Here is a 12,738-nt window from a genome sequence, read left to right as displayed (position 1 = left end):
AATAAATAAATAAAGGAAGGTACCCTTCAGAAGATTGATAAAGTTCCCTTTTATCCTAATTTTCTGAGAGTTTTTATCAAAATGGGTGTTAATTTTGTGAAATGATTTTCTGCATCTATTCAGATGACCATATGGTTTTCTCTTTTAGTTTGTTATTGTCGTTATTGTGATGAATTCCATTGACTGTCTTTTTTTTTTAATGTCTAATATTTATTTTGAGAGAGAGAGAGAAAAGGCATGAGTGGGGGAGGGGCAGAGAGAGAGGGAGACAAATAATGCCAACCAGGCTCCAAGCTCAGCACAGAGTCCCATGCAGGGCTGGAACTCAAGAACCGGGAGATCACGACTGGAGCCAAAATTAAGAGCTGATTGCTTAACCAACTGAGCCACCCAGGTGCCCCATTAATTGATTTTGAAATGCTAATCCAATTCTACATTTCTGGGATAAACCCCACGTGGTTATAATGTATTATCATTTTAATATATTACAGAATTTGATTTGCCAAAATTTTGTTTAGAATTTTTGCATCTATTTAGAAGTGTGCTAGTTTGTTTCCAGATATTTGGGGATTTTCCAAGGATCTTTCTGTTACTGGTCTCTGTCCACTGGATCTGTTCATTTCTGAGAGAGGGTTGTTGAAGTCTCTGGCTATGATAGGGGATTCACCTGTTATTGGTTTCTAATCCAATTTCATTTTGGTCAGGGAGTATACTTTGTACGACTTTAATTCTTGTTTTATGGCCCCAAATATGTTCTATACATAGGTAATGTAATGTACATTTGAGAGGAATATGTATTCTTCTGTTGTTGGCTGGACTATAAAGGTAAACCAGGTCAAATTGGTTAGTAGTGTTATTACAAACTGAATCATAGTCCCTCCCAAATCCTATGGAGAAGCCCTAACCACCAATGTGACTATATTTGCTGATAGGGCCTTTAAAGAGGTCATTAAGGTTCAATGAGGCCATAAGGGTGGGGCCGTAATCCAAAAAGACCAATGTCCTTGTAAGAAGAGGAAGAGATACCACAGAATGACCACACAAAGAAAAAAAGGCCAAGTGAGGACATAGCGATAAGGCAGCCATCCACAAGCCAAGGAGAGAAGCCACAGGCGAAGTCAACTCTGCCAACACCTTGATCTTGGACTTCCAGTCTCCAGAACTGTGGGAAAAGAAATTTCTGTTAAGTCACCCAGTCTGTGGTATTTTGTTTGGCAGCCTGTGCTGACCATACAGTGTTGTTCACATCTACTATATCATTGCTGATTTTCTGCCTATCTGTTCTATCAGCTTTTGAAAGCGGGGTATTGAAATTTCCGATTTTCCTTGTGGTTAGACAAGTTTTGGTTTCGTGTATTTTGATCCACAGTTATTAGGTGAATGAATGTTTAGGAGTGTTATGTTCTCTTGATTACTTGGCTACTTTATCATTATGTAATGACCTTTGCTGTGATATGTCCTTTGCTCTGGAATCTACACTGTGAGATTTTTAGATAGTCACTCTAGCTTTCTTTTCACTAGTGTTAGCACAGTGTATATGTTTCCATTCTTTTACTTTTAACCTGTTTCTGGTTTTATATTTAAAGTGTGTTTCTTGTAGGAAGCATACAGTAGTATCTTGTCTTTTCATCTAATCTGGCAATCTGTGCCCTTTAATTTGGGTGTTTAGGCCATTTATATTCAGTGTGATTATTGCCCTGGTCCAGTTCAAATCTATCATCTTGCTATTTATTTTCTTTTTGTTCTATCTGTTCTTTGTGCCCTTTTTCTCTTTTTTCCTGCCATCTTTTGGATTGAGTGTTGTTATGATTATTCTATGTTATCTCTTTTGTGGACCTCTGAGCTGTAACTCTGTTATTTTAGTGATTGCTTTAGGCTCTATAATAAACCTTTAACTTATCATAATCTACATCTGAGTGACAATATACCACTTCATATATAGTACAAGAACCTCACATAGTATACCTCTCTTTCTCCCCTCTTGAGATTTATGCTCTTGTCATGCATTATATTTTTACCTATGTTATAAACCCCAGAACATGTTATCATGATTATTTTTAAACAGGCAATTATCTTGTAAAGAGATTAAAGGAGGGGCACCTGGGTTGCTCAGTAGGTTAAGCATCTGACTTCGGCTTAGGTCATGATCTCACGGTTTGTGGGTTTGAGCCCTGTGTTGGACTCTGTGCTGACAGCTCAGAGCCTGAAGCCTGCTTCGGATTCTGTGTCTCCCTCTCTCTCTGCCCCTCCCCCACTTGCACTCTGTCTCTCTGTCTCTCGAAAGTAAATAAATGCTAAAAAAAATTTAAAAAGCTTAAAGGAACATTTTAAAGAGATTTACCTATGCAAAATCTTGTTTATTTACCTATATAGTTATCGATTCCAGTGCTCTTCATTCCTTTGTGTGGGTCCTGATTTCTATCTGGTATCATTTGCCTTCTGTCTGAAGGACATCCATCCTTTAACATTTCTTGTACTGAAGGTCTGTTGGTGATGAATTCTTCCAGCTTTTGTATATCTGAAAGCAACTTTTTAATGCTTTCAGATCCTATTTTTTTAAATGTTTATTTGAGAGAGAGAGAGCAAGAGCACAAGTTTGGGAACGGCAGAAAGAGAGAGGGAGACAGAGAATTGCAAGCCGACTCCACACTATCAGTGCAGAGCCCAACGCAGGGCTCGAACCCACGAACTGTGAGATTATGATCTGAGCCGGTAGCAAGAGTCAGACACTTAACCAACTGAGCCACCCAGGTGCCCCTATTTCTCCTACTTTTAAAGTTAAGGTTTTTTTTAAGCTTTTCATTTTGAGATAATGGTAGGTTCAAATGCAATTGTAAGAAATAATACAGAGAGATCCGTGTTCCCTTTTAAAAATTTCCCCCAATGGAAACATCTTGCAAAATTATAGTATACTGTCACAACCAGGAGATCCCTCAACTCAAGGAGCCCACTGGTCTCTATCTCATTCCCTGGCCTTTTACTGGGTCTGGAAACTCTTAAGACAGTAAGCCAGGGGCAATCACAGGGCTGTCCTTGTTTATTTCCTGTTTCTCAGGGATTACTGTCCTTCATTGCGTGATGTCCAGTATCTTAAAAACCATTGTTTTATTTATATTGTCTGGGATTTTTTGGTTCTTTCAGATGGGAGGTTATATTTATTCCCTGTTACTTCATCTTGGTTGGAAATAGAAGTGTCTGCTCCTTTTCTTAATGACTCCACACAATCCCCCAAACCAAGGACTTGGGTGCTTTTCCCAAAACAATGATATAACTCTGGCCAGAGCCTCTTTAAAAGCTGCCGTTTCCCTGAAACTGTCCCCCCCCCACCCCACACACACTGGCAATAGTTTCTGTACAGAGAACATCCTTCCTCTTGAGAAGACCTGTCTGTCATCCCTGGATTTAATTCTGAGTGCACAGCTAAGGGCTTGACATAGAAACAGCCTAGGGGCGCCTGGCTGTCTCAGTCAGTAGAGTGTGTGACTTTTGATCTCGGGGTTGTGAGTTCAAGCCAGACGTTAGATACAGAGATTACTTAAAAATAAAATCTTTCTGTCAGCTATTTTATAGGAAATCGAAATCTTTAGGTGTAGAAGGAATATTCTCTGAACCTTCTGAAACCTTTTTCCCATATTGTGGAGTATTCCATCATCGGCTTTAATATTTAAAGAGATTTACCAATATATTTATAGAGAACAAGAACATCTAGGGGCACCTGGGTGGCTCAGTTGGTTAAGCATCTGACGTTGGCTCAGGTCATGATGTCACGGTTCCTTGTGGGTTCAAGGCCCACATCGGGCTCTGGGCTGGCAGCTCGGAGCCTGCTTCAGATTCTGTGTCTCCTTCTCTCTCTGCCCCTCCCCTGCTCACACTCTGTCTCTCTCAAAAATAAATAAATAAACATTTAAAAAGAGAGAGGGAGAACAAGCACCTCTATTACATTCAACTTATTTACAGAAGAGAATGAAGGCATCTTCGCTGTATGTTATGGACTGAATGTTGTGTCCCCTCAAAATTTATGTGTTGAAACTGTAACCCCCAGTGTGGCTGTATTTAGAGATGGGGTCTATAACGGACTAACTAAGGTTAAATTAGGTCATAAGCATTGGGTCCTGACCTGATGGATTAGTGTTCTGATAGGAAGAAACACCAGAAAGTACTCATGCACTCATCCTCTCTCTTTCTCTCTCTCTCCCTCTCTCCCTCCCTCTCCCCACCACCCGACTCGACTCTTCTCCCTCTCCCTCCCTCCTTTCCAGCTTCCTTCTCTCCTCCTTCACAAAGAAGAGGTCATGTGAGCCCACAATGAGATGGCTGCCACCTACAAGCCAAGAGAAGAGGTCTCAGAATGAAACCTACCTTGATAGCACCTTGATCTTGGACTTCCAGCCTCCATAACTGTGAGAGATAAATTTCTGTTGTGTAAGCCACTCAGTCTGTGGTATTTTGTTATGGAAGCTCCAAAAGACTGATACACCATATTTCTCATCCACGAATGGGGATCTGGGAACATCTCTTTCCTTTAGATTACACATTTCTGTTTCAGATTCATGTTCTCAATAACTACACGAGCAAAGATGATATTATCAAAAGACACAGAAGGAAACTAGGCAAAATGCCTTTTTATCAGTGGTTCTTTCAGGAAATCGTTAAAAAAAAACCAACAAGTTTTTGGTGCTTACAAATGCATACTCATTTAGGGGCACCTGGGTGGCTCAGTCAGTTGAGCACCTGACATTGGCTCAGGTCATCATCTCGCAGTTCGTGAGTTCAAGCCCCACATCGGGCTCACAGATCCTCTGTCCCTCTCTCTCTGCCCTTTCCCCAGCTTGTGCTCTCTCAAAAATAAATACAATATAAAAAAAATGCACACTCACTTGAAAATCTTTACAATTTTATAGCTGATGCCTATTTTTCTAGTCTAAATATCATTCTCTCTCATGGGCACCCTTTTCCAACAGAGAAGGAAAAGAGGTGTCTTGTAGCATTAATGTAGTGAGATGTCCAAACTTGAGACCAGTCCAGGCAGAGGCTGGCAAAGAGGAGTGAGAAAGTCACACCCCTTTCCTTCCCTCCTTGGTCCCACAGATGAGGAAGCTGAACTTGCCAGGGACAGAATGAGGAGACCTAGACATGCCTTTCTCAGCAGGGCCCAGCCTAGGTCTCTAAGCCCATGTCTACTCCTTTATGCCCAGTATTGCTCTTAACAGTGTAATTTGTATTGTAACATTAGAATAATTTTATTTTATTATTTTTTAAATGTTTATTTATTTTTGAAAGGGTGGGGAGAGGCAGAGAGAGAGGGAGACACAGAATCTGAAGCAGGCTCCAGGCTCTGAGCTGTCAGCACAGAGCCCGACGCAGGGCTCGAACTCACAAACTGTGAGATCATGACCTGAGCTGAAGTTGGATGTTTAACTGACTGAGCCACCCAGGTGCTCCAACATTAGAAGAATTTTAATTGATGCTAAAAACATATGGTGCCAAAGGTCTTGAGAATGCCACAGAAGGATGAGTTTCTCTTAACATTTTCTCTTTCAAAGTTTGACTTCCCCACTCATGCACTGTTGGTGGGAATGCAAACTGGTGCAGCCACTAAGGAAAACAGTATGGAGGTTCCTCAAAATGTTAAAAGTAGAACTGCCCTATGATCGAACTACTAGGTATTTACCCAAAGAATACAAAAACACTAATTCAAAGGGATACATGCATCCCAATGTTTATAGCACCATTATTTATAATAGCCCAGATATAGAAGCAGCCCAAGCATCTGTCGACTGATGAATGGATAAAGAGGTGGTATATATATATATATATATATGTGTGTGTGTGTGTGTGTGTGTGTGTGTATATACATATATGTATATGTATATATAACGGAATACTATTCAGCCATAAAAAAGAATGAGATCTTGCCATTTGCAACAACATGGACGGAGCTAGACAGTATAAGGCTAAGAGAAATAAGTCAGGCAGAGAAAGACAAATACATGTGATTTTACTCATATGTGGAATTTAAGAAACAAAACAAATGAGCAAAGGGAAAAGAAAGAGAGAGAGAAAGACAAACCAGGAAACAGACTTTTAACTATAGAGAACAAACTGATGGTTACCAGAGGGGAGGTGGGTGGGGGGATGGGTTAAATAGGTGATTGGGATTAAAGAGTGCAGTTGTGACGAGCACTGGGTGATGTATGGAAGTGTTGAATCACTATATTGTACACTTGAAACTCATAACACCGTATGTTAACTACACTGTAATTAAAATAAAAAGTTAAAAAAAATAGAGGTGCCTGGATGGTTCAGTTGGTTAAGCCATGGACTCTTTTTTTTTTTTTAATTAAAAAAAATTTACTAACATTTATTTATTTTTGAGAAAGAGAGAGAGAGAGACAGCATGAAAAGGGGAGGGGCAGAGACAGAGGGAGACACAGAATCCAAAGCAGGCTCCAGGCTCTGAGCTGTCAGCACAGAGCTCGACGTGGGACTCGAACTCAAGCACTGGAAGATCATGATCTGAGCCGAAGTCAGACGCTCAACCGCTAAACCGACAGAGCCACCCAGGTGCCCCTAGCCATGGACTCTTGATTTCAGTTCAGGTCATGATCTCTTCATATGATTGAGTCCCCCTGTGGTGGGGCTATCTCTCTCTGACTGGGATTCTCTCTCCCTCTCTCTCTGCCCCTCCTCTGCTCTTGCCTGCGTGCATGCACAAGCATCCACATACACTCTCTCCCTCTATCAAAAAAAAAAAAAAATAGGGGCGCCTGGGTGATTCACTCAGTTAAGCATCCAACTCTTGGTTTTGGCTCAGGTCATGATCACATGGTTCATGGGTCTGAGCTCTGTGTCGTGCTCCATGCTGACAGCAGGAAGCCTGCTTGGGATTCTTTCTCTCCCTCTCTCTGCCCCTCCCCCGCTCTCTCTGTCTCAAAATCAATAAGTAAACATTAAAAATAACAATAAAATAAACATTAAAAAGACTTTCTTAAATGTACTATTAGAAAAATTCAGGGGCACCTGGGTGGCTCAGTCGGTTGAGCGTCCAAGTTCGGCTCAGGTCACGATCTCGCGGTCTGTGAGTTCGAGCCCCGCGTGGGGCTCTGTGCTAACAGCTCAGGGCCTGGAGACTGTTTCAGATTCTGTGTCTCCCTCTCTCTGACCCTCCCCCGCTCATGCTCTGTCTCTCTCTCTCTCTGTCTCTCTGTCAAAAATAAATAAACATAAAAAAAATTTTTTTAAAGAAAAATTCAGAAAGTATAGTAAAGTACAAGAGAGAAATAAAGATCATTGATATTCTCACTAAAAAAAAAGAAAAAAGAAAGAAGAATTTTGAGTTCCCATGGGAAATGGCACTTCATAATTCTGAAGAGCAATATGGGGACAGTTAGGCCTTAGGACATTTAAGATCCTTCCTGTAACCCATCATCGCCTCATGCTTCATTGTCACAGTCTGCCTTTCTACATCTCTCCCTCACTTCCTCGCTGTCTTCACGCTAGTTATTTTCTATTTTAAAGCTGTTGGGGTGCCTGGGTGGCTCAGTCAGTTAAGCGTCTGACTCTTGGTTTTGGCTCAGGTCATGATCTCACAGTTTGTGGGTTCGAGCCCCACATCAGGATTCACACTGACAGGAGCCTGCTTGGGATTCTCTCTCTCTCCCTCTCTCTGCCCCTTCCCCTCTTGTTCTCCCTCTCTCTCTCAAACTAAAAAAGTAATAAAAATTTAAAAAAAATTAAATATTAGGGTGGCTCAGTCGGTTAAGCATCCAACTTCGGCTCAGGTCATGATCTCACAGTCAGTGACTTCGAGCCCCCCATCGGGCTCTGTGCTGACAGCTCGAAGCCTGGAGCCTGTTTCGGATTCTGTGTCTCCCTCTCTCTCTGCCTTGACCCAGCTCACGCTGTGTTCTCTCTGTCATTCAAAAATAAATAAACATTTAAAATTTTTTTGAATAAATAAATAAAAATAAAATATTTTTTAAAAAGCTGTTAAAGCTCTCAAAACCAGCAATTGCTAAACCTAGCAACCTTTATGGTATCAAGAGTTTCCTACAACGTAGGCCCTCTAGTGGCATTATTGAAAGATTTCAACAGAGACTTGTACTAAAAATTTATAAATATATGTATATATATATTTTTTAAATGTTCATTTATTTTAGAGAGAGAGAGAGAGAAACAGAGGCAGAGAGAGAGGCAGAAAAAGAGTCCCAAGCAGGCTCTGCACTGTCAGCGTAGAACCCAACACGGGGTTCGAACTCACAAACCGTGAGGTCGTAAGATGCTTAACCGACTGAGCCAACCAAGCACCCCCAAATTTATATTTTTTAATATATATTTATATTGAACTAAATACGTATCATTTATATTGAATTTATATTGTACTAAAATTATATTTCAAGAAGATGCAAATATTTTATTGATATAAAATGTTTCTATTCAGATTAAAACAATTTTTTTTAATGTTTCTTTATTTTTCAGAGAGAGAGAGAGCATGAGCAGGGGAGGGGCGGCAAGAGAGGGAGACACAGAATCAGAAGCAGGCTCCAGGCTCTGAGCTCTCAGCACAGAGCCAGATGCGGGGCTCAAACTCTTGAACAGCAAGATCATGACCTGAGCCTAAGTTGGATGCTAAACCGACTGAGCCACCCAGGCGCCCCAAAATGTTTCTATTCAGATTAATTTTAAGTTTTATGTGACACAAAAGAAAAAAAAAAAAGGGGCACCTGGGAGGCTCAGTCGGTTAAGCACCTGACTTCGGCTCAGGTCATGATCTCGCGGTTCGCGAGAGCCCCACATCAGGCTCTGTGCTGACAACTCAGCCTGGAGCTTGCTTCCAATTCTATCTCCCTCTTTCTCTGCCCCTCCCCCACTCACGCTCTGTCTCTGCCGCTCAAAAATAAACATTGAAAAAAAAATTTTAGAAAAAGAAACGAAAAAGGCCAGGATGGTGAAAGACATTTTTATCATTAATATGAGGGTTATCGCTTAAGGATTTTAAGTCATCTCTACACTCAACGTGGGGCTCGAACTCACAACCCTGATATCAAGAGTCACATGCTCTACCGACTGAGACAGCCAGGTGCCCCTCAATATGAAGTTTTAATTCAGATAAAATCCTTACATTTCTAGAGCACTAATTTTTTTTTTCACAATTAGGAGACAGATTTTCATGTTGAATCCAACAGTCTCTGTGCCTTAGGATTTGTACACACTAATAAAAATCTAAACTGGGTTAATGGATTTTTTTCCATTTACATCTTCGTTCAAAAGGCACACATTTCACAGTAGGCTGAAGCTTTGCAGCTTGAGGTGCAATCTAGACACATAATATTAACTATATCATACACAGAAGTTTGTTGAAACCATATACCTTGCAGCCAAAGACTCATCCATCTGACCAGATAGTCACAATGTTTGTCATTTCCTTTAAAATCTGACAGTGTAGGCTACAAGGTAGAAAGGTGATATTGCAGATCGGGTTTTCTAATACGCAGGCCCTGCAATGGAGTTTAGTGTTCAGACTGTTTATTCGGGAATGTTCTTGGCATCAGTGCACATGGAAGCAATGGGGGAGAGGCCAGATTGGACAAAAGGGCAAGTCGAGATGTTATGTGCAGTCCCTTGGACAGCCTTGGCTGATCATGTAGGAAAGCTCTGGATGGAGGGTGGCCAATCAGAGATTTCCAGAGCTGGGCTGAAGATAGCCAGGGCTTTCTACCTCCTCATCAGTCAGTGACTGGGTGTGGACCGAGAGAGAGCATGGCCTCGTGCTAGGTGTCCCTCTGCAACTGTGGCCACCCTTGCAAGGGCTGGTGGCTAAAGATTATGCTCCCAGCGCTCCCAGCAGCTGGGGCCACAAGTTATTGCTTAAAGGAACATCTAGACGCCACATCAGAGTATCCACCATTAGGTGAGTTGGGGATTTTTTTCTAGCCTTATTGAGGTATAATTGACCATAAAAATCACATATATTTAAAATGTACAATATAATGATTTGATATACCTATACATTATGACATGATTACAACAATGAAGCTATTGGACATATCCATCACCTTCCATAATTATCATCTTTTTGTAGTGAGAACACTTCAGATTTATTCTTTTAGCAAATTTCAGGTATATAATACAGTATTATTAACCATAATCAGCATGCTGTATGTTACATCCGCAGAAATTATTCATCTTATAACTGAAAGTGTGTACCTTTGGACCAACATAGGTGGGTTGATTTAAAATTTTTTTAATGTTTATTTAGTTTTGAGAGAGAGAGAGAGAGAGCACAAGCAGAGGAGGGGCAGAGAAAGAGGGAGACACAGTATCTGAAGCAGGCTCCAGGCTCTGAGCTGTCAGCACAGAGCCCGACGCAGGGCTCGATCTCACCATGAGATCATGACCTGAGCTAAAGTCAGACGCTTAACTGACTGAGCCACCCAGCACCCCTGAAATAGGTGTACAGGGTTTTAACATATTCTGTCACAATATAAATAAAATGATAATGGAATAAAAGTGTTTACATTTAAAATGATTTGCTTCAAAAATACTCAATATTGGGGTGCCTGAGTGGCTCAGTTAGTTGGTTAAGCGTCCAACTCTTGATTTTGGATCAGGTCACAACCTCATGGCTCATGAGTTTGAGCCCCACATCAGGCTCTGCATTGTCAGTGTGGAGCCTGCTTGGGATTCTCTCTCTCCCTCTCTCTCTGCCCTTCCCCTGCTTGTGCTCTCTCTCTCTCTCAAAAAAAAACTTAAAAAAATAAAAAATTTTAAAAAAGGAAAATAATACTCAATATTAACTGTTAAAAGGAAAATGTAAGTTATAATTGACAAACCATAAATGAAAAACTTTAAAATGCAGACAAATCTTGGTTTTTAAATTTTATTCCCCATTAGAAGGAATCGGGGCAGGGAAAACACATGAACTTGGAACACATTTTTGTGCAATTAAGTAAGGATGTGCTCACTGATGGAGACATGTCAAAAGGACACAAAAGCCAGCTTGCAGGGGCTTCCACTGGCCAAAAATGGGATCATTGGAGTATCAAAATAAATGCTTAGTAACAGATTATAACCATTTTAATAAGAATCCATGAACCTGTACTCATAATAAGTGCATACACACACATGTACAACATACAGGCACAAATGGATAAATAAGGATGCTATGTTAGTTTGTTTGGGCTGCGATTACAAAACACCACAGAACGGGTGGCTTAGAAACAACAGAAATTTATTTCTCACACTTCCAGAGGCAGGAAGTCTAAGATCAGGGTGCCTGCATGGCGCGGTTCTGGTGAAGGCCTTCTTCCAGGATGCAAACTGCCAACTTATCACTGTCTTCACTTGGTAGAAGGGGAGAGGGAGCTATCTGGGTCGCTTGTATCCCATTCATGAGGGCTCCACCATCATGACCTAATCCCTTCCCAAAGGCCCCACCTTCTAACACCGTCACCTTGGTTATTAGATTTTCAACATAGGAATTTTGGAAGGATGCAAACTTTTTAATCTATACCAGGTGCCTTACAGTAGAATACAATTAGTAAATGTAGAAAAAAAATTGATAGAGTTAGAAAATCACCACTTTCAGGGGCGCCTGGGTGGCTCAGTTGGTTAAGCATTCAACTTCGGCTCAGGTCATGATCTCACAGCTTGTGGGTTCAAGCCCCGAGTCAGGCTCTGTGCTGACAGCTCAGAGCCTACAACCCGCTTCAGATTCTCTGTATCCCTCTCTCTCTGCCCCTCCCCTATTTGTGTGCTCTCTCACGCTCTCTCTCCCCAAAATAAATAAATAAACATTTTAAAAAAGAAAGAAAATCTCCACTTTCAATCATTCTTAATTTAGGCAAGAGTAATCAACGAATATTAAATGGATGGGAGGGGTTTGAGTCTACAAAATATCCTATTCATCATAAAAGTGTCTATGTACTATTCTTGCAAGTTTTCTGTTAAATTTAAAATCATTTCCGAGTAGGGGCACCTGGGTGGCTCAGTCGATTAAGCTTCCGACTTCGGCTCAGGTCATGATTTCATCGTGAGTTGAGCCCTGCATTGGGCTCTCAGCTCTCAGTGGAGAGCCTGATTCATTCAGATCCTCTATCTCCCTCTCTGCCCCTCCCCTGCTCGCACTCTGTCTGTCTGTCTCAAAAATAAATAAAACATTAAAAAGTAAACAAATAAAATCATTTCGAAATAAACATTTAAAAATGTAAAATAAAATATGATGGGAAAGAGGAAATACCCTGGCTTGAAACTAGAGAATGTTTACAAACCTACTTAATCTTTAAGTACAGTCCACTTCTGCATACAGGGGACTTCCATGTCAGCAGATTTGGCTCAGGGGTTTCCTGGCCTTCCTTCCTGGTCCCCACAGTTAAGCGGAAAACCTGGTGTCTGCAAGAGTCTGATGAAGGCGCCCATCCAGGGGTCCTGAGGATGGGACTGCCCCACAGGCAGAAGCCAGTTGTGGTGGGAGGACAAGAAGTTCTCCATGAAAAATACTTGAAGAACTAAGGAAAGAAGGGGCCTTACCCAAGTGACAGGTGGGGTTGGGGAGACAAAGATCTACCAGACGGAATGAAAATAGTAACCATGCTAGTTTCCTAATGAGAAGGGCTTGTGATCTAGATTAGGCAGGAAAACCTATTGGGGGTGGGGGTGGGGAGGAAGTTTATGGAATGAAAAATGCCTGGTACATAAAAGTAATCTCTCAATATTTGTGGAATAAATACACAAATGACC

This window comes from Panthera uncia, chromosome X (assembly GCF_023721935.1).
Source record: "Panthera uncia isolate 11264 chromosome X, Puncia_PCG_1.0, whole genome shotgun sequence".
Lineage (NCBI taxonomy): Eukaryota > Metazoa > Chordata > Mammalia > Carnivora > Felidae > Panthera > Panthera uncia.
This window is presented reverse-complemented; position numbering follows the sequence as displayed.